The sequence below is a fragment of the Argopecten irradians genome, chromosome 7 (genome assembly GCF_041381155.1).
Source record: "Argopecten irradians isolate NY chromosome 7, Ai_NY, whole genome shotgun sequence".
NCBI lineage: Eukaryota > Metazoa > Mollusca > Bivalvia > Pectinida > Pectinidae > Argopecten > Argopecten irradians.
Genome location: NC_091140.1, coordinates 7830522 through 7857127, shown reverse-complemented (window position 1 = coordinate 7857127; position 26606 = coordinate 7830522). Strand labels below are relative to the sequence as shown.

The following is a 26606-nucleotide window of genomic DNA, read 5'->3' as shown; positions in this document are numbered from 1 at the left end:
TACGACACGAAAAAAAAAAACCCAAAAAAACCAAGATAAAAAACAACAACAAAATACAACACACAAACAAACGAAATGAATGAATATATCGGATAAGCGATTTATTTTAATACATGAAAAATCATTCCACTCGAGCAGTAAACAGGAATCGGAACAAAATGTAATTTAAACATCAGAACGAAAATAAAATAATGCATGTAATGATTAATTAATCAATCAATCACTAATTAATGCATAAACATGTTAAAAGTATCGTTTGTGTTTTTTAATTTTAATTGTTTATGGCCAGGGGTTAGCGCGAACGCAGACCCCCACACTTAAAAATAGCGTACCCGAGTAATCCGCATTTGGGATTATCGCAGGGTTCAGCCCGACCGGAGTGCAATGGAAGGGCCTCGACCTGGGGGAACCGCCTTGCTGATCACGGTATCCCCTGTACCAGGTAAGTATGAGTTGCGTGCCCAGGCAAGAAGTGTATATATTATAATAAAACGAAGAAGACATGTTTGAATAAATTGCGACATAATATTGCGACCGTGTGCTCAGAGTTGTGCAATGCAACTCCGTTAAATCACTTTACTTTGACATAAGAAACGATAGGAAAAGGCAAATGGATGCAAATTACGACGAAATTACACAGTATTTTTTATTTATCAATCCTATTTAATTCCGAGACATGGGAGGGAACTCTGTCCAACACCTCGCCGGGCTGTATTGGGGTCATGCGAGAGAACAGAAACTCGGCTATCAAAGTCTATATGTTTGCAATTTCGCTATAGGCGATGCAATGCAGCTATTGCTCATGATAAATGTTGTGCCGTCTCGTAGTTTGGAGGCGATACTTGGAATTTTCTTTTATTCACAAACAAACGTATCCTATACGTATGTTTTATCGTGTTATCTCCCTTGCATTGGCAATTCACCGTGAGTACTATTAGTTTCGTATAATTTCCAAATATTTTAATCTTTGAGAAGCCCGCACAACACGTTTCACACTGAATTTGCTAACATTGGAACATACACCTTTTTTGACGTAGCAAACGTGCTATCAAACAGGGATTGTCTGCGTTATACAGAAATCACCCGTGGCCACAACATTGTTACGAATGACCATTCGTTCGTTTGTGCTAAACAACGAATCGTATTTGAATATATAATTTAAACCATTAAATAAACAATACGACACGAAAAAAAAAAAACCCAAAAAAACCAAGATAAAAAACAACAACAAAATACAACACACAAACAAACGAAATGAATGAATATATCGGATAAGCGATTTATTTTAATACATGAAAAATCATTCCACTCGAGCAGTAAACAGGAATCGGAACAAAATGTAATTTAAACATCAGAACGAAAATAAAATAATGCATGTAATGATTAATTAATCAATCAATCACTAATTAATGCATAAACATGTTAAAAGTATCATTTGTGTTTTTTTTAATTTTAATTGTTTATGGCCAGGGGTTAGCGCGAACGCAGACCCCCACACTTAAAAATAGCGTACCCGAGTAATCCGCATTTGGGATTATCGCAGGGTTCAGCCCGACCGGAGTGCAATGGAAGGGCCTCGACCTGGGGGAACCGCCTTGCTGATCACGGTATCCCCTGTACCAGGTAAGTATGAGTTGCGTGCCCAGGCAAGAAGTGTATATATTATAATAAAACGAAGAAGACATGTTTGAATAAATTGCGACATAATATTGCGACCGTGTGCTCAGAGTTGTGCAATGCAACTCCGTTAAATCACTTTACTTTGACATAAGAAACGATAGGAAAAGGCAAATGGATGCAAATTACGACGAAATTACACAGTATTTTTTATTTATCAATCCTATTTAATTCCGAGACATGGGAGGGAACTCTGTCCAACACCTCGCCGGGCTGTATTGGGGTCATGCGAGAGAACAGAAACTCGGCTATCAAAGTCTATATGTTTGCAATTTCGCTATAGGCGATGCAATGCAGCTATTGCTCATGATAAATGTTGTGCCGTCTCGTAGTTTGGAGGCGATACTTGGAATTTTCTTTTATTCACAAACAAACGTATCCTATACGTATGTTTTATCGTGTTATCTCCCTTGCATTGGCAATACACCGTGAGTACTATTAGTTTCGTATAATTTCCAACTATTTTTAATCTTTGAGAAGCCCGCACAACACGTTTCACACTGAATTTGCTAACATTGGAACATACACCTTTTTTGACGTAGCAAACGTGCTATCAAACAGGGATTGTCTGCGTTATACAGAAATCACCCGTGGCCACAACATTGTTACGAATGACCATTCGTTCGTTTGTGCTAAACAACGAATCGTATTTGAATATATAATTTAAACCATTAAATAAACAATACGACACGAAAAAAAAAAACCCAAAAAAACCAAGATAAAAAACAACAACAAAATACAACACACAAACAAACGAAATGAATGAATATATCGGATAAGCGATTTATTTTAATACATGAAAAATCATTCCACTCGAGCAGTAAACAGGAATCGGAACAAAATGTAATTTAAACATCAGAACGAAAATAAAATAATGCATGTAATGATTAATTAATCAATCAATCACTAATTAATGCATAAACATGTTAAAAGTATCGTTTGTGTTTTTTAATTTTAATTGTTTATGGCCAGGGGTTAGCGCGAACGCAGACCCCCACACTTAAAAATAGCGTACCCGAGTAATCCGCATTTGGGATTATCGCAGGGTTCAGCCCGACCGGAGTGCAATGGAAGGGCCTCGACCTGGGGGAACCGCCTTGCTGATCACGGTATCCCCTGTACCAGGTAAGTATGAGTTGCGTGCCCAGGCAAGAAGTGTATATATTATAATAAAACGAAGAAGACATGTTTGAATAAATTGCGACATAATATTGCGACCGTGTGCTCAGAGTTGTGCAATGCAACTCCGTTAAATCACTTTACTTTGACATAAGAAACGATAGGAAAAGGCAAATGGATGCAAATTACGACGAAATTACACAGTATTTTTTATTTATCAATCCTATTTAATTCCGAGACATGGGAGGGAACTCTGTCCAACACCTCGCCGGGCTGTATTGGGGTCATGCGAGAGAACAGAAACTCGGCTATCAAAGTCTATATGTTTGCAATTTCGCTATAGGCGATGCAATGCAGCTATTGCTCATGATAAATGTTGTGCCGTCTCGTAGTTTGGAGGCGATACTTGGAATTTTCTTTTATTCACAAACAAACGTATCCTATACGTATGTTTTATCGTGTTATCTCCCTTGCATTGGCAATACACCGTGAGTACTATTAGTTTCGTATAATTTCCAACTATTTTTAATCTTTGAGAAGCCCGCACAACACGTTTCACACTGAATTTGCTAACATTGGAACATACACCTTTTTTGACGTAGCAAACGTGCTATCAAACAGGGATTGTCTGCGTTATATAGAAATCACCCGTGGCCACAACATTGTTACGAATGACCATTCGTTCGTTTGTGCTAAACAACGAATCGTATTTGAATATATAATTTAAACCATTAAATAAACAATACGACACGAAAAAAAAAAACCCAAAAAAACCAAGATAAAAAACAACAACAAAATACAACACACAAACAAACGAAATGAATGAATATATCGGATAAGCGATTTATTTTAATACATGAAAAATCATTCCACTCGAGCAGTAAACAGGAATCGGAACAAAATGTAATTTAAACATCAGAACGAAAATAAAATAATGCATGTAATGATTAATTAATCAATCAATCACTAATTAATGCATAAACATGTTAAAAGTATCGTTTGTGTTTTTTAATTTTAATTGTTTATGGCCAGGGGTTAGCGCGAACGCAGACCCCCACACTTAAAAATAGCGTACCCGAGTAATCCGCATTTGGGATTATCGCAGGGTTCAGCCCGACCGGAGTGCAATGGAAGGGCCTCGACCTGGGGGAACCGCCTTGCTGATCACGGTATCCCCTGTACCAGGTAAGTATGAGTTGCGTGCCCAGGCAAGAAGTGTATATATTATAATAAAACGAAGAAGACATGTTTGAATAAATTGCGACATAATATTGCGACCGTGTGCTCAGAGTTGTGCAATGCAACTCCGTTAAATCACTTTACTTTGACATAAGAAACGATAGGAAAAGGCAAATGGATGCAAATTACGACGAAATTACACAGTATTTTTTATTTATCAATCCTATTTAATTCCGAGACATGGGAGGGAACTCTGTCCAACACCTCGCCGGGCTGTATTGGGGTCATGCGAGAGAACAGAAACTCGGCTATCAAAGTCTATATGTTTGCAATTTCGCTATAGGCGATGCAATGCAGCTATTGCTCATGATAAATGTTGTGCCGTCTCGTAGTTTGGAGGCGATACTTGGAATTTTCTTTTATTCACAAACAAACGTATCCTATACGTATGTTTTATCGTGTTATCTCCCTTGCATTGGCAATACACCGTGAGTACTATTAGTTTCGTATAATTTCCAACTATTTTTAATCTTTGAGAAGCCCGCACAACACGTTTCACACTGAATTTGCTAACATTGGAACATACACCTTTTTTGACGTAGCAAACGTGCTATCAAACAGGGATTGTCTGCGTTATATAGAAATCACCCGTGGCCACAACATTGTTACGAATGACCATTCGTTCGTTTGTGCTAAACAACGAATCGTATTTGAATATATAATTTAAACCATTAAATAAACAATACGACACGAAAAAAAAAACCCCAAAAAAACCAAGATAAAAAACAACAACAAAATACAACACACAAACAAACGAAATGAATGAATATATCGGATAAGCGATTTATTTTAATACATGAAAAATCATTCCACTCGAGCAGTAAAAGGAATCGGAACAAAATGTAATTTAAACATCAGAACGAAAATAAAATAATGCATGTAATGATTAATTAATCAAATCACTAATTAATGCATAAACATGTTAAAAGTATCATTTGTGTTTTTTTTAATTTAATTGTTTATGGCCAGGGGTTAGCGCGAACGCAGACCCCCACACTTAAAAATAGCGTACCCGAGTAATCCGCATTTGGGATTATCGCAGGGTTCAGCCCGACCGGAGTGCAATGGAAGGGCCTCGACCTGGGGGAACCGCCTTGCTGATCACGGTATCCCCTGTACCAGGTAAGTATGAGTTGCGTGCCCAGGCAAGAAGTGTATATATTATATATAAAACGAAGAAGACATGTTTGAATAAATTGCGACATAATATTGCGACCGTGTGCTCAGAGTTGTGCAATGCAACTCCGTTAAATCACTTTACTTTGACATAAGAAACGATAGGAAAAGGCAAATGGATGCAAATTACGACGAAATTACACAGTATTTTTTATTTATCAATCCTATTTAATTCCGAGACATGGGAGGGAACTCTGTCCAACACCTCGCCGGGCTGTATTGGGGTCATGCGAGAGAACAGAAACTCGGCTATCAAAGTCTATATGTTTGCAATTTCGCTATAGGCGATGCAATGCAGCTATTGCTCATGATAAATGTTGTGCCGTCTCGTAGTTTGGAGGCGATACTTGGAATTTTCTTTTATTCACAAACAAACGTATCCTATACGTATGTTTTATCGTGTTATCTCCCTTGCATTGGCAATACACCGTGAGTACTATTAGTTTCGTATAATTTCCAACTATTTTTAATCTTTGAGAAGCCCGCACAACACGTTTCACACTGAATTTGCTAACATTGGAACATACACCTTTTTTGACGTAGCAAACGTGCTATCAAACAGGGATTGTCTGCGTTATATAGAAATCACCCGTGGCCACAACATTGTTACGAATGACCATTCGTTCGTTTGTGCTAAACAACGAATCGTATTTGAATATATAATTTAAACCATTAAATAAACAATACGACACGAAAAAAAAAACCCCAAAAAAACAAGATAAAAAAACAACAACAAAATACAACACACAAACAAACGAAATGAATGAATATATCGGATAAGCGATTTATTTTAATACATGAAAAATCATTCCACTCGAGCAGTAAAATGGAATCGGAACACAATGTAATTTAAACATCAGAACGAAAATAAAATAATGCATGTAATGATTAATTAATAATCAATCACTAATTAATGCATAAACATGTTAAAAGTATCATTTGTGTTTTTTTTTTAATTTTAATTGTTTATGGCCAGGGGTTAGCGCGAACGCAGACCCCCACACTTAAAAATAGCGTACCCGAGTAATCCGCATTTGGGATTATCGCAGGGTTCAGCCCGACCGGAGTGCAATGGAAGGGCCTCGACCTGGGGGAACCGCCTTGCTGATCACGGTATCCCCTGTACCAGGTAAGTATGAGTTGCGTGCCCAGGCAAGAAGTGTATATATTATAATAAAACGAAGAAGACATGTTTGAATAAATTGCGACATAATATTGCGACCGTGTGCTCAGAGTTGTGCAATGCAACTCCGTTAAATCACTTTACTTTGACATAAGAAACGATAGGAAAAGGCAAATGGATGCAAATTACGACGAAATTACACAGTATTTTTTATTTATCAATCCTATTTAATTCCGAGACATGGGAGGGAACTCTGTCCAACACCTCGCCGGGCTGTATTGGGGTCATGCGAGAGAACAGAAACTCGGCTATCAAAGTCTATATGTTTGCAATTTCGCTATAGGCGATGCAATGCAGCTATTGCTCATGATAAATGTTGTGCCGTCTCGTAGTTTGGAGGCGATACTTGGAATTTTCTTTTATTCACAAACAAACGTATCCTATACGTATGTTTTATCGTGTTATCTCCCTTGCATTGGCAATACACCGTGAGTACTATTAGTTTCGTATAATTTCCAACTATTTTTAATCTTTGAGAAGCCCGCACAACACGTTTCACACTGAATTTGCTAACATTGGAACATACACCTTTTTTGACGTAGCAAACGTGCTATCAAACAGGGATTGTCTGCGTTATATAGAAATCACCCGTGGCCACACCATTGTTACGAATGACCATTCGTTCGTTTGTGCCAAACAACGAATCGTATTTGAATATATAATAAACAATATACAATACGACACGGAAAAAAAAAACCCCAAAAAAACCAAGATAAAAAACAACAACAAAATACAAAACACAAACAAACGAAATGAATGAATATATCGGATAAGCGATTTATTTTAATACATGAAAAATCATTCCACTCGAGCAGTAAACAGGAATCGGAACACAATGTAATTTAAACATCAGAACGAAAATAAAATAATGCATGAAATGATTAATTAATCAATCAATCACTAATTAATGCATAAACATGTTAAAAGTATCATTTGTGTTTGTGTTTTTTAATTTTAATTGTTTATGGCCAGGGGTTAGCGCGAACGCAGACCCCCACACTTAAAAATAGCGTACCCGAGTAATCCGCATTTGGGATTATCGCAGGGTTCAGCCCGACCGGAGTGCAATGGAAGGGCCTCGACCTGGGGGAACCGCCTTGCTGATCACGGTATCCCCTGTACCAGGTAAGTATGAGTTGCGTGCCCAGGCAAGAAGTGTATATATTATAATAAAACGAAGAAGACATGTTTGAATAAATTGCGACATAATATTGCGACCGTGTGCTCAGAGTTGTGCAATGCAACTCCGTTAAATCACTTTACTTTGACATAAGAAACGATAGGAAAAGGCAAATGGATGCAAATTACGACGAAATTACACAGTATTTTTTATTTATCAATCCTATTTAATTCCGAGACATGGGAGGGAACTCTGTCCAACACCTCGCCGGGCTGTATTGGGGTCATGCGAGAGAACAGAAACTCGGCTATCAAAGTCTATATGTTTGCAATTTCGCTATAGGCGATGCAATGCAGCTATTGCTCATGATAAATGTTGTGCCGTCTCGTAGTTTGGAGGCGATACTTGGAATTTTCTTTTATTCACAAACAAACGTATCCTATACGTATGTTTTATCGTGTTATCTCCCTTGCATTGGCAATACACCGTGAGTACTATTAGTTTCGTATAATTTCCAACTATTTTTAATCTTTGAGAAGCCCGCACAACACGTTTCACACTGAATTTGCTAACATTGGAACATACACCTTTTTTGACGTAGCAAACGTGCTATCAAACAGGGATTGTCTGCGTTATACAGAAATCACCCGTGGCCACAACATTGTTACGAATGACCATTCGTTCGTTTGTGCTAAACAACGAATCGTATTTGAATATATAATTTAAACCATTAAATAAACAATACGACACAAAAAAAAAAACCCCAAAAAAACCAAGATAAAAAACAACAACAAAATACAAAACACAAACAAACAAAATGAATGAATATATCGGATAAGCGATTTATTTTAATACATGAAAAATCATTCCACTCGAGCAGTAAAAGGAATCGGAACAAAATGTAATTTAAACATCAGAACGAAAATAAAATAATGCATGTAATGATTAATTAATCAATCAATCACTAATTAATGCATAAACATGTTAAAAGTATCATTTGTGTTTTTTAATTTTAATTGTTTATGGCCAGGGGTTAGCGCGAACGCAGACCCCCACACTTAAAAATAGCGTACCCGAGTAATCCGCATTTGGGATTATCGCAGGGTTCAGCCCGACCGGAGTGCAATGGAAGGGCCTCGACCTGGGGGAACCGCCTTGCTGATCACGGTATCCCCTGTACCAGGTAAGTATGAGTTGCGTGCCCAGGCAAGAAGTGTATATATTATATATAAAACGAAGAAGACATGTTTGAATAAATTGCGACATAATATTGCGACCGTGTGCTCAGAGTTGTGCAATGCAACTCCGTTAAATCACTTTACTTTGACATAAGAAACGATAGGAAAAGGCAAATGGATGCAAATTACGACGAAATTACACAGTATTTTTTATTTATCAATCCTATTTAATTCCGAGACATGGGAGGGAACTCTGTCCAACACCTCGCCGGGCTGTATTGGGGTCATGCGAGAGAACAGAAACTCGGCTATCAAAGTCTATATGTTTGCAATTTCGCTATAGGCGATGCAATGCAGCTATTGCTCATGATAAATGTTGTGCCGTCTCGTAGTTTGGAGGCGATACTTGGAATTTTCTTTTATTCACAAACAAACGTATCCTATACGTATGTTTTATCGTGTTATCTCCCTTGCATTGGCAATACACCGTGAGTACTATTAGTTTCGTATAATTTCCAACTATTTTTAATCTTTGAGAAGCCCGCACAACACGTTTCACACTGAATTTGCTAACATTGGAACATACACCTTTTTTGACGTAGCAAACGTGCTATCAAACAGGGATTGTCTGCGTTATATAGAAATCACCCGTGGCCACAACATTGTTACCGAATGACCATTCGTTCGTTTGTGCTAAACAACGAATCGTATTTGAATATATAATTTAAACCATTAAATAAACAATACGACACGAAAAAAAAAAACCCAAAAAAACCAAGATAAAAAACAACAACAAAATACAACACACAAACAAACGAAATGAATGAATATATCGGATAAGCGATTTATTTTAATACATGAAAAATCATTCCACTCGAGCAGTAAAAGGAATCGGAACACAAATGTAATTTAAACATCAGAACGAAAATAAAATAATGCATGAAATGATTAATTAATCAATCAATCACTAATTAATGCATAAACATGTTAAAAGTATCATTTGTGTTTTTTAATTTTAATTGTTTATGGCCAGGGGTTAGCGCGAACGCAGACCCCCACACTTAAAAATAGCGTACCCGAGTAATCCGCATTTGGGATTATCGCAGGGTTCAGCCCGACCGGAGTGCAATGGAAGGGCCTCGACCTGGGGGAACCGCCTTGCTGATCACGGTATCCCCTGTACCAGGTAAGTATGAGTTGCGTGCCCAGGCAAGAAGTGTATATATTATAATAAAACGAAGAAGACATGTTTGAATAAATTGCGACATAATATTGCGACCGTGTGCTCAGAGTTGTGCAATGCAACTCCGTTAAATCACTTTACTTTGACATAAGAAACGATAGGAAAAGGCAAATGGATGCAAATTACGACGAAATTACACAGTATTTTTTATTTATCAATCCTATTTAATTCCGAGACATGGGAGGGAACTCTGTCCAACACCTCGCCGGGCTGTATTGGGGTCATGCGAGAGAACAGAAACTCGGCTATCAAAGTCTATATGTTTGCAATTTCGCTATAGGCGATGCAATGCAGCTATTGCTCATGATAAATGTTGTGCCGTCTCGTAGTTTGGAGGCGATACTTGGAATTTTCTTTTATTCACAAACAAACGTATCCTATACGTATGTTTTATCGTGTTATCTCCCTTGCATTGGCAATACACCGTGAGTACTATTAGTTTCGTATAATTTCCAACTATTTTTAATCTTTGAGAAGCCCGCACAACACGTTTCACACTGAATTTGCTAACATTGGAACATACACCTTTTTTGACGTAGCAAACGTGCTATCAAACAGGGATTGTCTGCGTTATATAGAAATCACCCGTGGCCACACATTGTTACGAATGACCATTCGTTCGTTTGTGCTAAACAACGAATCGTATTTGAATATATAATTTAAACCATTAAATAAACAATACGACACGAAAAAAAAAAACCCCAAAAAAAAAGATAAAAAACAACAACAAAAATACAAAACACAAACAAACGAAATGAATGAATATATCGGATAAGCGATTTATTTTAATACATGAAAAATCATTCCACTCGAGCAGTAAAAGGGAATCGGAACACAAATGTAATTTAAACATCAGAACGAAAATAAAATAATGCATGTAATGATTAATTAATCAATCAATCACTAATTAATGCATAAACATGTTAAAAGTATCATTTGTGTTTTTTTTAATTTTAATTGTTTATGGCCAGGGGTTAGCGCGAACGCAGACCCCCACACTTAAAAATAGCGTACCCGAGTAATCCGCATTTGGGATTATCGCAGGGTTCAGCCCGACCGGAGTGCAATGGAAGGGCCTCGACCTGGGGGAACCGCCTTGCTGATCACGGTATCCCCTGTACCAGGTAAGTATGAGTTGCGTGCCCAGGCAAGAAGTGTATATATTATAATAAAACGAAGAAGACATGTTTGAATAAATTGCGACATAATATTGCGACCGTGTGCTCAGAGTTGTGCAATGCAACTCCGTTAAATCACTTTACTTTGACATAAGAAACGTAGGAAAAGGCAAATGGATGCAAATTACGACGAAATTACACAGTATTTTTTATTTATCAATCCTATTTAATTCCGAGACATGGGAGGGAACTCTGTCCAACACCTCGCCGGGCTGTATTGGGGTCATGCGAGAGAACAGAAACTCGGCTATCAAAGTCTATATGTTTGCAATTTCGCTATAGGCGATGCAATGCAGCTATTGCTCATGATAAATGTTGTGCCGTCTCGTAGTTTGGAGGCGATACTTGGAATTTTCTTTTATTCACAAACAAACGTATCCTATACGTATGTTTTATCGTGTTATCTCCCTTGCATTGGCAATACACCGTGAGTACTATTAGTTTCGTATAATTTCCAACTATTTTTAATCTTTGAGAAGCCCGCACAACACGTTTCACACTGAATTTGCTAACATTGGAACATACACCTTTTTTGACGTAGCAAACGTGCTATCAAACAGGGATTGTCTGCGTTATATAGAAATCACCCGTGGCCACACCATTGTTACGAATGACCATTCGTTCGTTTGTGCTAAACAACGAATCGTATTTGAATATATAATTTAAACCATTAAATAAACAATACGACACGAAAAAAAAAACCCCAAAAAAAACCAAGATAAAAAACAACAACAAAATACAAAACACAAACAAACAAAATGAATGAATATATCGGATAAGCGATTTATTTTAATACATGAAAAATCATTCCACTCGAGCAGTAAAATGGAATCGGAACAAAATGTAATTTAAACATCAGAACGAAAATAAAATAATGCATGTAATGATTAATTAATCAATCAATCACTAATTAATGCATAAACATGTTAAAAGTATCATTTGTGTTTTTTTAATTTTCATTGTTTATGGCCAGGGGTTAGCGCGAACGCAGACCCCCACACTTAAAAATAGCGTACCCGAGTAATCCGCATTTGGGATTATCGCAGGGTTCAGCCCGACCGGAGTGCAATGGAAGGGCCTCGACCTGGGGGAACCGCCTTGCTGATCACGGTATCCCCTGTACCAGGTAAGTATGAGTTGCGTGCCCAGGCAAGAAGTGTATATATTATAATAAAACGAAGAAGACATGTTTGAATAAATTGCGACATAATATTGCGACCGTGTGCTCAGAGTTGTGCAATGCAACTCCGTTAAATCACTTTACTTTGACATAAGAAACGATAGGAAAAGGCAAATGGATGCAAATTACGACGAAATTACACAGTATTTTTTATTTATCAATCCTATTTAATTCCGAGACATGGGAGGGAACTCTGTCCAACACCTCGCCGGGCTGTATTGGGGTCATGCGAGAGAACAGAAACTCGGCTATCAAAGTCTATATGTTTGCAATTTCGCTATAGGCGATGCAATGCAGCTATTGCTCATGATAAATGTTGTGCCGTCTCGTAGTTTGGAGGCGATACTTGGAATTTTCTTTTATTCACAAACAAACGTATCCTATACGTATGTTTTATCGTGTTATCTCCCTTGCATTGGCAATACACCGTGAGTACTATTAGTTTCGTATAATTTCCAACTATTTTTAATCTTTGAGAAGCCCGCACAACACGTTTCACACTGAATTTGCTAACATTGGAACATACACCTTTTTTGACGTAGCAAACGTGCTATCAAACAGGGATTGTCTGCGTTATATAGAAATCACCCGTGGCCACAACATTGTTACGAATGACCATTCGTTCGTTTGTGCTAAACAACGAATCGTATTTGAATATATAATTTAAACCATTAAATAAACAATACGACACGAAAAAAAAAAACCCAAAAAAACCAAGATAAAAAACAACAACAAAATACAACACACAAACAAACGAAATGAATGAATATATCGGATAAGCGATTTATTTTAATACATGAAAAATCATTCCACTCGAGCAGTAAACAGGAATCGGAACAAAATGTAATTTAAACATCAGAACGAAAATAAAATAATGCATGAAATGATTAATTAATCAATCACTAATTAATGCATAAACATGTTAAAAGTATCATTTGTGTTTTTTAATTTTAATTGTTTATGGCCAGGGGTTAGCGCGAACGCAGACCCCCACACTTAAAAATAGCGTACCCGAGTAATCCGCATTTGGGATTATCGCAGGGTTCAGCCCGACCGGAGTGCAATGGAAGGGCCTCGACCTGGGGGAACCGCCTTGCTGATCACGGTATCCCCTGTACCAGGTAAGTATGAGTTGCGTGCCCAGGCAAGAAGTGTATATATTATAATAAAACGAAGAAGACATGTTTGAATAAATTGCGACATAATATTGCGACCGTGTGCTCAGAGTTGTGCAATGCAACTCCGTTAAATCACTTTACTTTGACATAAGAAACGATAGGAAAAGGCAAATGGATGCAAATTACGACGAAATTACACAGTATTTTTTATTTATCAATCCTATTTAATTCCGAGACATGGGAGGGAACTCTGTCCAACACCTCGCCGGGCTGTATTGGGGTCATGCGAGAGAACAGAAACTCGGCTATCAAAGTCTATATGTTTGCAATTTCGCTATAGGCGATGCAATGCAGCTATTGCTCATGATAAATGTTGTGCCGTCTCGTAGTTTGGAGGCGATACTTGGAATTTTCTTTTATTCACAAACAAACGTATCCTATACGTATGTTTTATCGTGTTATCTCCCTTGCATTGGCAATACACCGTGAGTACTATTATAGTTTCGTATAATTTCCAACTATTTTTAATCTTTGAGAAGCCCGCACAACACGTTTCACACTGAATTTGCTAACATTGGAACATACACCTTTTTTGACGTAGCAAACGTGCTATCAAACAGGGATTGTCTGCGTTATACAGAAATCACCCGTGGCCACAACATTGTTACGAATGACCATTCGTTCGTTTGTGCTAAACAACGAATCGTATTTGAATATATAATTTAAACCATTAAATAAACAATACGACACGAAAAAAAAAAAACCCCCCCCCAAAAAAACCAAGATAAAAAACAACAACAAAATACAACACACAAACAAACGAAATGAATGAATATATCGGATAAGCGATTTATTTTAATACATGAAAAATCATTCCACTCGAGCAGTAAACAGGAATCGGAACAAAATGTAATTTAAACATCAGAACGAAAATAAAATAATGCATGTAATGATTAATTAATCAATCAATCACTAATTAATGCATAAACATGTTAAAAGTATCGTTTGTGTTTTTTAATTTTAATTGTTTATGGCCAGGGGTTAGCGCGAACGCAGACCCCCACACTTAAAAATAGCGTACCCGAGTAATCCGCATTTGGGATTATCGCAGGGTTCAGCCCGACCGGAGTGCAATGGAAGGGCCTCGACCTGGGGGAACCGCCTTGCTGATCACGGTATCCCCTGTACCAGGTAAGTATGAGTTGCGTGCCCAGGCAAGAAGTGTATATATTATAATAAAACGAAGAAGACATGTTTGAATAAATTGCGACATAATATTGCGACCGTGTGCTCAGAGTTGTGCAATGCAACTCCGTTAAATCACTTTACTTTGACATAAGAAACGATAGGAAAAGGCAAATGGATGCAAATTACGACGAAATTACACAGTATTTTTTATTTATCAATCCTATTTAATTCCGAGACATGGGAGGGAACTCTGTCCAACACCTCGCCGGGCTGTATTGGGGTCATGCGAGAGAACAGAAACTCGGCTATCAAAGTCTATATGTTTGCAATTTCGCTATAGGCGATGCAATGCAGCTATTGCTCATGATAAATGTTGTGCCGTCTCGTAGTTTGGAGGCGATACTTGGAATTTTCTTTTATTCACAAACAAACGTATCCTATACGTATGTTTTATCGTGTTATCTCCCTTGCATTGGCAATACACCGTGAGTACTATTAGTTTCGTATAATTTCCAACTATTTTTAATCTTTGAGAAGCCCGCACAACACGTTTCACACTGAATTTGCTAACATTGGAACATACACCTTTTTTGACGTAGCAAACGTGCTATCAAACAGGGATTGTCTGCGTTATACAGAAATCACCCGTGGCCACAACATTGTTACGAATGACCATTCGTTCGTTTGTGCTAAACAACGAATCGTATTTGAATATATAATTTAAACCATTAAATAAACAATACGACACGAAAAAAAAAACCCCAAAAAAACCAAGATAAAAAACAACAACAAAATACAAAACACAAACAAACGAAATGAATGAATATATCGGATAAGCGATTTATTTTAATACATGAAACATCATTCCACTCGAGCAGTAAAATGGAATCGGAACACAATGTAATTTAAACATCAGAACGAAAATAAAATAATGCATGTAATGATTAATTAATCAATCAATCACTAATTAATGCATAAACATGTTAAAAGTATCATTTGTGTTTTTTTTTTAATTTTAATTGTTTATGGCCAGGGGTTAGCGCGAACGCAGACCCCCACACTTAAAAATAGCGTACCCGAGTAATCCGCATTTGGGATTATCGCAGGGTTCAGCCCGACCGGAGTGCAATGGAAGGGCCTCGACCTGGGGGAACCGCCTTGCCGATCTTGATACACGGTATCCCCTGTACCAGGTAAGTATGAGTTGCGTGCCCAGGCAAGAAGTGTATATATTATAATAAAACGAAGAAGACATGTTTGAATAAATTGCGACATAATATTGCGACCGTGTGCTCAGAGTTGTGCAATGCAACTCCGTTAAATCACTTTACTTTGACATAAGAAACGATAGGAAAAGGCAAATGGATGCAAATTACGACGAAATTACACAGTATTTTTTATTTATCAATCCTATTTAATTCCGAGACATGGGAGGGAACTCTGTCCAACACCTCGCCGGGCTGTATTGGGGTCATGCGAGAGAACAGAAACTCGGCTATCAAAGTCTATATGTTTGCAATTTCGCTATAGGCGATGCAATGCAGCTATTGCTCATGATAAATGTTGTGCCGTCTCGTAGTTTGGAGGCGATACTTGGAATTTTCTTTTATTCACAAACAAACGTATCCTATACGTATGTTTTATCGTGTTATCTCCCTTGCATTGGCAATACACCGTGAGTACTATTAGTTTCGTATAATTTCCAACTATTTTTAATCTTTGAGAAGCCCGCACAACACGTTTCACACTGAATTTGCTAACATTGGAACATACACCTTTTTTGACGTAGCAAACGTGCTATCAAACAGGGATTGTCTGCGTTATACAGAAATCACCCGTGGCCACAACATTGTTACGAATGACCATTCGTTCGTTTGTGCTAAACAACGAATCGTATTTGAATATATAATTTAAACCATTAAATAAACAATACGACACGAAAAAAAAAAAACCCAAAAAAACCAAGATAAAAAACAACAACAAAATACAACACACAAACAAACGAAATGAATGAATATATCGGATAAGCGATTTATTTTAATACATGAAAAATCATTCCACTCGAGCAGTAAACGGGAATCGGAACACAATGTAATTTAAACATCAGAACGAAAATAAAATAATGCATGTAATGATTAATTAATCAATCAATCACTAATTAATGCATAAACATGTTAAAAGTATCGTTTGTGTTTTTTAATTTTAATTGTTTATGGCCAGGGGTTAGCGCGAACGCAGACCCCCACACTTAAAAATAGCGTACCCGAGTAATCCGCATTTGGGATTATCGCAGGGTTCAGCCCGACCGGAGTGCAATGGAAGGGCCTCGACCTGGGGGAACCGCCTTGCTGATCACGGTATCCCCTGTACCAGGTAAGTATGAGTTGCGTGCCCAGGCAAGAAGTGTATATATTATAATAAAACGAAGAAGACATGTTTGAATAAATTGCGACATAATATTGCGACCGTGTGCTCAGAGTTGTGCAATGCAACTCCGTTAAATCACTTTATTTGACATAAGAAACGATAGGAAAAGGCAAATGGATGCAAATTACGACGAAATTACACAGTATTTTTTATTTATCAATCCTATTTAATTCCGAGACATGGGAGGGAACTCTGTCCAACACCTCGCCGGGCTGTATTGGGGTCATGCGAGAGAACAGAAACTCGGCTATCAAAGTCTATATGTTTGCAATTTCGCTATAGGCGATGCAATGCAGCTATTGCTCATGATAAATGTTGTGCCGTCTCGTAGTTTGGAGGCGATACTTGGAATTTTCTTTTATTCACAAACAAACGTATCCTATACGTATGTTTTATCGTGTTATCTCCCTTGCATTGGCAATACACCGTGAGTACTATTAGTTTCGTATAATTTCCAACTATTTTTAATCTTTGAGAAGCCCGCACAACACGTTTCACACTGAAATTTGCTAACATTGGAACATACACCTTTTTTGACGTAGCAAACGTGCTATCAAACAGGGATTGTCTGCGTTATATAGAAATCACCCGTGGCCACAACATTGTTACGAATGACCATTCGTTCGTTTGTGCTAAACAACGAATCGTATTTGAATATATAATTTAAACCATTAAATAAACAATACGACACGAAAAAAAAAAACCCAAAAAAACCAAGATAAAAAACAACAACAAAATACAACACACAAACAAACGAAATGAATGAATATATCGGATAAGCGATTTATTTTAATACATGAAAAATCATTCCACTCGAGCAGTAAACAGGAATCGGAACAAAATGTAATTTAAACATCAGAACGAAAATAAAATAATGCATGTAATGATTAATTAATCAATCACTCACTAATTAATGCAAAACATGTTAAAAGTATCATTTGTGTTTTTTTTTAATTTTAATTGTTTATGGCCAGGGGTTAGCGCGAACGCAGACCCCCACACTTAAAAATAGCGTACCCGAGTAATCCGCATTTGGGATTATCGCAGGGTTCAGCCCGACCGGAGTGCAATGGAAGGGCCTCGACCTGGGGGAACCGCCTTGCTGATCACGGTATCCCCTGTACCAGGTAAGTATGAGTTGCGTGCCCAGGCAAGAAGTGTATATATTATAATAAAACGAAGAAGACATGTTTGAATAAATTGCGACATAATATTGCGACCGTGTGCTCAGAGTTGTGCAATGCAACTCCGTTAAATCACTTTACTTTGACATAAGAAACGATAGGAAAAGGCAAATGGATGCAAATTACGACGAAATTACACAGTATTTTTTATTTATCAATCCTATTTAATTCCGAGACATGGGAGGGAACTCTGTCCAACACCTCGCCGGGCTGTATTGGGGTCATGCGAGAGAACAGAAACTCGGCTATCAAAGTCTATATGTTTGCAATTTCGCTATAGGCGATGCAATGCAGCTATTGCTCATGATAAATGTTGTGCCGTCTCGTAGTTTGGAGGCGATACTTGGAATTTTCTTTTATTCACAAACAAACGTATCCTATACGTATGTTTTATCGTGTTATCTCCCTTGCATTGGCAATACACCGTGAGTACTATTAGTTTCGTATAATTTCCAACTATTTTTAATCTTTGAGAAGCCCGCACAACACGTTTCACACTGAATTTGCTAACATTGGAACATACACCTTTTTTGACGTAGCAAACGTGCTATCAAACAGGGATTGTCTGCGTTATACAGAAATCACCCGTGGCCACAACATTGTTACGAATGACCATTCGTTCGTTTGTGCTAAACAACGAATCGTATTTGAATATAAATTTAAACCATTAAATAAACAATACGACACGAAAAAAAAAACCCCAAAAAAAACAAGATAAAAAAACAACAACAAAATACAAAACACACAAACAAACAAAATGAATGAATATATCGGATAAGCGATTTATTTTAATACATGAAAAATCATTCCACTCGAGCAGTAAAAGGAATCGGAACAAAATGTAATTTAAACATCAGAACGAAAATAAAATAATGCATGTAAATGATTAATTAATCAATCAATCACTAATTAATGCATAAACATGTTAAAAGTATCATTTGTGTTTTTTTTTTAATTTTAATTGTTTATGGCCAGGGGTTAGCGCGAACGCAGACCCCCACACTTAAAAATAGCGTACCCGAGTAATCCGCATTTGGGATTATCGCAGGGTTCAGCCCGACCGGAGTGCAATGGAAGGGCCTCGCTGGGGGAACCGCCTTGCTGATCACGGTATCCCCTGTACCAGGTAAGTATGAGTTGCGTGCCCAGGCAAGAAGTGTATATATTATAATAAAACGAAGAAGACATGTTTGAATAAATTGCGACATAATATTGCGACCGTGTGCTCAGAGTTGTGCAATGCAACTCCGTTAAATCACTTTACTTTGACATAAGAAACGATAGGAAAAGGCAAATGGATGCAAATTACGACGAAATTACACAGTATTTTTTATTTATCAATCCTATTTAATTCCGAGACATGGGAGGGAACTCTGTCCAACACCTCGCCGGGCTGTATTGGGGTCATGCGAGAGAACAGAAACTCGGCTATCAAAGTCTATATGTTTGCAATTTCGCTATAGGCGATGCAATGCAGCTATTGCTCATGATAAATGTTGTGCCGTCTCGTAGTTTGGAGGCGATACTTGGAATTTTCTTTTATTCACAAACAAACGTATCCTATACGTATGTTTTATCGTGTTATCTCCCTTGCATTGGCAATACACCGTGAGTACTATTAGTTTCGTATAATTTCCAACTATTTTTAATCTTTGAGAAGCCCGCACAACACGTTTCACACTGAATTTGCTAACATTGGAACATACACCTTTTTTGACGTAGCAAACGTGCTATCAAACAGGGATTGTCTGCGTTATATAGAAATCACCCGTGGCCACACATTGTTACGAATGACCATTCGTTCGTTTGTGCTAAACAACGAATCGTATTTGAATATATAATTTAAACCATTAAATAAACAATACGACACGAAAAAAAAAAAACCCAAAAAAACCAAGATAAAAAACAACAACAAAATACAACACACAAACAAACGAAATGAATGAATATATCGGATAAGCGATTTATTTTAATACATGAAAAATCATTCCACTCGAGCAGTAAACGGGAATCGGAACACAATGTAATTTAAACATCAGAACGAAAATAAAATAATGCATGTAATGATTAATTAATCAATCAATCACTAATAATAATGCATAAACATGTATGCTAAAAAAGATGAAAAAAGTTTAATGACTCTATGAGGTTTTATTACAGAAGTTAACAGATTAACATATATTTCTTTTGTAGAAATCGTCTCGAAACAAACGTGTTGTGTGCATGTGTTGTGTATTTAATTTCACATTAAATAAACAATACGTTAAAAAATGAATCAATATATCGTAAAGGTGTATACAATATTATTTAAACATCAGAACGAAAATAAAATAATGCTGAATAGATCATTTGTCGGTTTCCAATAGGTTAGCGATTACATGTAGAGTGATCTACCTTGAAACACAAAAGAGTGCAACCGGACAAAAAGTTGGCTTTTACTCATACTCTAGTAAGAAAGTAAGCTCAGTTGAAATGCAAGCTCAGTTGAAATGCTGTTCGCTAAAATTAAATTATTTCATGCTTGTATCTGGTTGCTACACTTTTACTGAATGCATTAAATCAGGCTGAGAGATATGTGTAAACGCTGTCAAATTATTCATTTAGCGATCAATCCGAATTTATCGTGCGCACCTGCAGCCTGTGCCGGACATAGCCATTACAGTACATGATATGTATTTCATCTGTATTTTATCTGGTTTTGTGACTGTTTATTAGCCTATTGTATAAAAAGTCATGTTTTTTTTATTTGTTTGTTTGCATCGGTAATTTCATCACAGTAGCGTATGCGGATGGCGGTGATACAAGTGAATTAGTAATAGTATATTACACTATACCTTATTGTGCATGCATTTGTATTCTTTTATACGTGTACAATGATCAATATGCAATAAATCTTAAATGAAATATATTTTAGGTTTTACTTTGATTACTCGATGCATGTACATATCAGGGACCGTTTCAAGACTAGATGCTTCAAATGAATATGGACATGCGTATGGACATTTTTCGAAAGAAAGTTTGCATGTGTACTTGATTAGTTTCATATCAGATATAATTCAATAATTTTAAATCTCTATTTGCATGGAAAGGGTTTCTATTTAAACAACAACAACAACAACAAGAAAACATGATAGTGAGTTGAAATCCAAATCTTCATATTCGTGTACATGTGCGGTGACTGAACCACTTGTGCTATACGTACATGTGCGGTGACTGAACCACTTGTGCTGTACGTACATGTGCGGTGACTGAAGATCATGGTTTTCATTTATACAGTCTCGCTAATATTAAAATACGGTACAATATCTTGTCAACTACAGTATGTTTTTTCTCGTTAGATGCGACCACATCGGAAGAACATTTTTAGAAATTAGATTAGCATTGTGTATTTTATTTCATTGAGAAAATGTTCCACGGTAGAAGTTGATCCTCCGATATGCGCTTTATAAAAAATCGCAAGAACCCCTACTAAATTTCGCAATTCGCACGACTATGCAACTTTGCTGTCCTGTAATAGATTGTCTATTGCATTTTACAAACTACTTTTTCACTAATACACTGTAGATCATTTACGTATTAGATGTAAAGTATATAAATATATGTATTAAGAAAACTCATATTTGACATTTATTTTTAAGTCTGAATTGATAATGGCCACACGGGCCGATATCACGAGTGAAACCATGCTTCTTTATAATTACATGTATCAATGTTTGTTTTCTTATCATTTTTATTTCCTGTATGTAGTTCATATACACTTTAACTTCCAAATATGCAGATTGGCGCCGTGCTATTGTCTGCTATTCAGCACTTTTAATTCATTAGCTATGTTTTGCCGCTTTAGTTTATATGTTAGTTTTCAATAAATCACCCCATTCCTTTAATTTTCAACTCATTACTGATTTGTGTTGTAATTGTTTCGTTGACAATTCAAGATATGAAAAGGCATATCTCATTATTAAAGTTAAATTTATAGTATAGTCATAGTAATTCATAGACGCAAGCACTATTACATGTATATAAAGTTAGCTGCTTCGGTAACTTGTCCGGTTGTTCCGGTTGCTGCCTAAGTGTTTGCAAAGAAAATTGCTTACGTAATTGAGAACCGGTAAATCGCCTATTAATTAATCAGTCAATTACTGATTAATAAGCCAAGAAAATTGCGAAAATTAAAAGACAACCAATAATATGTAAAAAGTCACCATTTGGAATCAGTAGACTTGAATACAAAATTCTGTAAATGTTTGATAAACAAGGATCGAAGTTTACTTTCAATATGTACAATATTAAGGCCACCACTATATGATGTGGAGCGCGCAAGTGGCTCCAACTTAAAAAAATCCATAAAATGGAACAAAGCTATCTGAAAATGATCCAAATAATGCCTTGGCATTAGGACAACAGTGCCGACATACCAAATTTTACTGCAAGCAAGGACCTTTATAACTAATGATTTTTGAGTTAAGGATAAATTCTGCATTTTCCACTGATTAAATTATAAAAAAAAGAAACATTGACAATGTCCGACGAACAGACAATTCTTTCATGATATCCTTACCAGCTTAATAAAATCTGGACCAAAATTATATGATTTCAAAACTTTAAAAAAAAGTATAATTTGCATTATCAAAAGCTTTCTTTTGATCAACAGATATAAAGGAACGTTTTAGACATTTCTATTCAACATAATCTACAATAATATTTAACAGATGGCATTTCTCAAGAATAGAACGACCCTTAATGGCACATGTCTGGTCAGGACCACAATGGTGTCCATGACCTTACTTAACTGTTTTGTAACGACTTTTTACAATATGTTGTTATAAATATTGAGAAGAGATATAGGTCTCCTATATTTCGTATAAGGTGACTGGCTGGGATCTTTACATAACAGTGATATGTAAATTATCATCTTGGTGTCACTAAGTTCAACTTTTTCAAAAACCTCATTGTATAATGCGACAAGATGATCTAAAATATCAAAAAACGTGAGGTAAAATTCTCTATCAATTTCTTTTTATCTTTATCATTCTCCATTTTGAAGAAGTAACGGGAAGGCTTTTCTGAAAAATTTAACTGCGCAGCTCTATATCCGATCATAAAGCCAAAGTGTGAAAGTAAATTTTGTTTTGGCTCTTGATAGTCCGAACCTGATCAATATACTCTCCAGGTGACTGTTTTTCTAAGCAACCAAGTTTGCGATATTTATCCTGTAAGGAACTAGGGACAGAGCGCTGGACTTTAGCCTTCCGTTTACAATACTGAATGATGAAGTATTTGATGACAAACTTACAATCATTCCAGTTTTCTAAGCTAACTGGTTTACCACCAGATAAGTCAAACCTAAATGCTCTAAAACCAAGTTGAAAAGCTCTGTCGGACAGGATACTATTATTTAACTTCCAATAAGAGGGACCAAATTTGGGCTCAGTAAATAACTTTATTTTCAGTAACACGAAGTCATGGTCTGAACTACCAGAAGGAAAAACACTCTTAACTAACAAAAAATCCTGCAAAAATATGAGACATAAAATGTATCTAATCTACACAACACACCGCTACCGTGCCAGGTAGTAGAAACAGGAAGAATGTAAAGAACGAAAAAAATCAAAAAGTTTAAAATCACTACAGATATTTTTAATGTTAACACTGCAAGTCAGACCACTTTCAGGGTTGCCACCTAATTTATCTAATCTAAGATTGTCTACACAGTTAAAATCACTCGCAAAAATAATCAGGCGCCGACAAGAAAAAAGATGAAAAATAATATCGAAAATAGCTTCCGCTCTATATCTATGTTAGGGGCATACACATTTATAATCCTATATTCACTATTACAATAGTTAAAATCTACAAACATAGCCCGCCCGAGTCTGTTTAAATCACGTTTTTGAACGACAACATCAATAGAAAATAGCACAGCTAAACTCTCACTTCTATCTGACATTTTGTTGCACGCTTCCGTATGTTGATGCGGCCTCGTGTTTGAAAAAATACGTAATTTTCTATGTAAATCTTGACTTCGCTCTATTTTAAGAGGAGTATTCCCCTGGTCAAGCTAGGTAACTGACCACCCATATTGTTCGTTGTATGCATCGAAAATGATCTGAAGATTATATCTATGTACAGGATAAATTTCGTAGTCTTTATATTTCATTGGGCGAATTTACCTTAAGTCTAATGATGGCATTTGGGTCATTTGAATAAGTTTGTACTTTGTATAGCGTGCCGTATTATGACAGAGGTTCTAAAATGGGAATTGGTGTTAAATTCCAAGTGTTAACTGTTGTATCTGGTAGGAACTTAATCATTGATGGTATTTAATCAAAATACATTAATATGTGAGAATGAAAGTTCATCGCGTCTTCACAAATAGACCTAAACATATGTGTCAATTTTAACTGCCAGAATCGACACTGATCTGTAGTGTTCTAAATAATTAACTTGGTTTGTATAGTTTAACATCGATTTAGGCACCAACAATTGTATCCTAAAAAGGAGAATAAAATAATTACAGGTAATATTCATACCTTTTCAAGTGACACCAGTCCGTGTTTTACAATGTACTTCTTTCGTGTAAAAAACGTGGTTCTGATAATGGGGATTGATTTCTGCAGAAAAAAGTCACCGAAACCATGAAACCTCTATTGGGTATGTTCTTACTAACTACCATACCAGTTAATAGCTTCAAATTGATGTTACCTTTACAGGTGTCGGTAGTCTTTCTCAATGTCAAAGACATTTCATTTCAAAATTAGGTAGGAAATCTAGCGAAGCATCGACAAATTACTTAATAGAGTAGAACTTTGGAACTATTTAAAAGCAATGATTTTACATTAACAAAATATTTAAGACGTATATTAGATGATGAAGACGTGCCTATTTTCTCCCAGGACAACAATTATATAGAGTCGTTCTTTTTATACGCGTCTCATTTTAGATGTATTACCTTTAACATATCAGGAACCGACACTAAACTTACCATCTTTTATCATTTACTTAAAGTCATATGTGCCGTATTTTTCATACTCACGTATGAAGATAAGCTTTTAATATGTTATTCATTACCGAAAGTTACTAACATTTTGAAAATTACAGTAAATTCAATGCATTGATTTTAATTATACAAATACAAATAGGAGCAGAAAATGATTTTTAGCAGTACTGCCAAAAATCATTATATGTATATATATAGTGAAGCGAAATGAGTACCTACGGTTAGCCCATGAAGCCAAATTATGGTCTACAATTTAATTTCACATTTCTATAGTGTTATTAGTAATTGTAAAGTGATTTCTGCAGGAAAGTTTCTATCTAAACATACATAAGGCATAAAAACCAACAATTTTACATTACATCATTTCTGTGTTGTAACTAACGTTTATAAGACATCAGCAGTCATTTGAATGATTTTTACAGTTTAATTCATCAAACCTTGTGGTTTTTAATAGATTAATGAAGAAAGATTAAGATGTCAAAATTTCCGCCCGGTTACGGCACATATAACTTTAAAGTCCCAGTATCCGTATCTGTCTTATTTTTTCATGATTTAGAAGAATGTTGCACAAATTCCTGTTGTTAATCTTGTGGGGGACAGGACTAAATCAAGGTCAAGATAAACGATAATGATTCGGATACTTTTGAAATAAATATTGATCATCGCTAGGTGGGCCCCATTTAGTCAAACAAACTGAAGTTATCCGGCATGTCTGTCCGAACCCTTTCCGAGAACGGCTTAAAAATCCGTTCGGCAGTAATCGTAACTTCTATTGCGACCATTTTAAAATGAAGGCATGTTTACAAGTATCGATTTCTAACAACTGTTGTACAAAAATTATTGAAAAATCTTTATACATATTCTTTGATGTAACGTAATTTTAACTACATCTACTTAACAATTTTGTGGTCTTATCTAACTTAACGTTTTGATTATAGTTACGTATAGTGTGGCTTTAATACATGACATTTCTGCGGACAAAAATAGCACATTGACAATGTGGCGAACCATAGCGATGTCCAAAACCGTTTTGTCTACCAGTACCAATGGTCTAATGTTAAGGCAATCACATTATTACATATCGGATTAATTAATAAAGGAAATGAAGTATCGCGTGGTACCAGTGGTACCACAACCATTAATAACTTATTTCAATAACATATGTTACATTGTAAATGTGGTGATTCGGGCTTAATTTGATAGGGGTGTTTTCACCAGAGACACCTCGTCTGTCGCGTGAGCCAGTTTCGGGTAGATGTCAACCCCGCGTTCTGTCCGAACGCGCTCTCCATGTAGGCTAGCATGCATGTGTAAACGTTATCTCCAGGCTTTCAGTCGGAGACAGTTTCCTCTACTTAGTAAAGTTTTGGCAGTGTCTCAGTATCCCTGACATTTTGGA

General features: G+C 36.4%; 17 non-coding genes across 17 annotated transcripts; all 17 read right to left on the bottom strand.

Annotated features, from left to right (window-relative positions):
• Positions 1-286: 286 nt before the first annotated feature.
• Positions 287-450, bottom strand: LOC138328649 (U1 spliceosomal RNA). The gene has a single exon (XR_011209280.1). It is a non-coding gene; the product is annotated as a U1 spliceosomal RNA (small nuclear RNA).
• A 1017-nt stretch (positions 451-1467) lies between these two features.
• On the bottom strand, positions 1468-1631 carry LOC138328648 (U1 spliceosomal RNA). The gene has a single exon (XR_011209279.1). It is a non-coding gene; the product is annotated as a U1 spliceosomal RNA (small nuclear RNA).
• Positions 1632-2646: 1015 nt separating this feature from the next.
• LOC138328646 (U1 spliceosomal RNA) lies at positions 2647-2810 on the bottom strand. The gene has a single exon (XR_011209278.1). It is a non-coding gene; the product is annotated as a U1 spliceosomal RNA (small nuclear RNA).
• Positions 2811-3825: 1015 nt separating this feature from the next.
• LOC138328645 (U1 spliceosomal RNA) lies at positions 3826-3989 on the bottom strand. Its single transcript, XR_011209277.1, has one exon. It is a non-coding gene; the product is annotated as a U1 spliceosomal RNA (small nuclear RNA).
• Positions 3990-5001: 1012 nt separating this feature from the next.
• LOC138328643 (U1 spliceosomal RNA) lies at positions 5002-5165 on the bottom strand. The gene has a single exon (XR_011209275.1). It is a non-coding gene; the product is annotated as a U1 spliceosomal RNA (small nuclear RNA).
• Positions 5166-6184: 1019 nt separating this feature from the next.
• LOC138328642 (U1 spliceosomal RNA) lies at positions 6185-6348 on the bottom strand. Its single transcript, XR_011209274.1, has one exon. It is a non-coding gene; the product is annotated as a U1 spliceosomal RNA (small nuclear RNA).
• A 1015-nt stretch (positions 6349-7363) lies between these two features.
• LOC138328641 (U1 spliceosomal RNA) lies at positions 7364-7527 on the bottom strand. Its single transcript, XR_011209273.1, has one exon. It is a non-coding gene; the product is annotated as a U1 spliceosomal RNA (small nuclear RNA).
• A 1014-nt stretch (positions 7528-8541) lies between these two features.
• LOC138328640 (U1 spliceosomal RNA) lies at positions 8542-8705 on the bottom strand. The gene has a single exon (XR_011209272.1). It is a non-coding gene; the product is annotated as a U1 spliceosomal RNA (small nuclear RNA).
• A 1017-nt stretch (positions 8706-9722) lies between these two features.
• Positions 9723-9886, bottom strand: LOC138328639 (U1 spliceosomal RNA). The gene has a single exon (XR_011209271.1). It is a non-coding gene; the product is annotated as a U1 spliceosomal RNA (small nuclear RNA).
• A 1017-nt stretch (positions 9887-10903) lies between these two features.
• LOC138328638 (U1 spliceosomal RNA) lies at positions 10904-11067 on the bottom strand. Its single transcript, XR_011209270.1, has one exon. It is a non-coding gene; the product is annotated as a U1 spliceosomal RNA (small nuclear RNA).
• Positions 11068-12083: 1016 nt separating this feature from the next.
• Positions 12084-12247, bottom strand: LOC138328637 (U1 spliceosomal RNA). The gene has a single exon (XR_011209269.1). It is a non-coding gene; the product is annotated as a U1 spliceosomal RNA (small nuclear RNA).
• Positions 12248-13258: 1011 nt separating this feature from the next.
• On the bottom strand, positions 13259-13422 carry LOC138328636 (U1 spliceosomal RNA). Its single transcript, XR_011209268.1, has one exon. It is a non-coding gene; the product is annotated as a U1 spliceosomal RNA (small nuclear RNA).
• Positions 13423-14446: 1024 nt separating this feature from the next.
• On the bottom strand, positions 14447-14610 carry LOC138328635 (U1 spliceosomal RNA). Its single transcript, XR_011209267.1, has one exon. It is a non-coding gene; the product is annotated as a U1 spliceosomal RNA (small nuclear RNA).
• A 1019-nt stretch (positions 14611-15629) lies between these two features.
• On the bottom strand, positions 15630-15800 carry LOC138328665 (U1 spliceosomal RNA). The gene has a single exon (XR_011209296.1). It is a non-coding gene; the product is annotated as a U1 spliceosomal RNA (small nuclear RNA).
• A 1016-nt stretch (positions 15801-16816) lies between these two features.
• LOC138328634 (U1 spliceosomal RNA) lies at positions 16817-16980 on the bottom strand. Its single transcript, XR_011209266.1, has one exon. It is a non-coding gene; the product is annotated as a U1 spliceosomal RNA (small nuclear RNA).
• Positions 16981-17997: 1017 nt separating this feature from the next.
• On the bottom strand, positions 17998-18161 carry LOC138328632 (U1 spliceosomal RNA). The gene has a single exon (XR_011209264.1). It is a non-coding gene; the product is annotated as a U1 spliceosomal RNA (small nuclear RNA).
• Positions 18162-19182: 1021 nt separating this feature from the next.
• LOC138328664 (U1 spliceosomal RNA) lies at positions 19183-19344 on the bottom strand. Its single transcript, XR_011209295.1, has one exon. It is a non-coding gene; the product is annotated as a U1 spliceosomal RNA (small nuclear RNA).
• Between the last annotated feature and the right edge of the window lie 7262 nt (positions 19345-26606).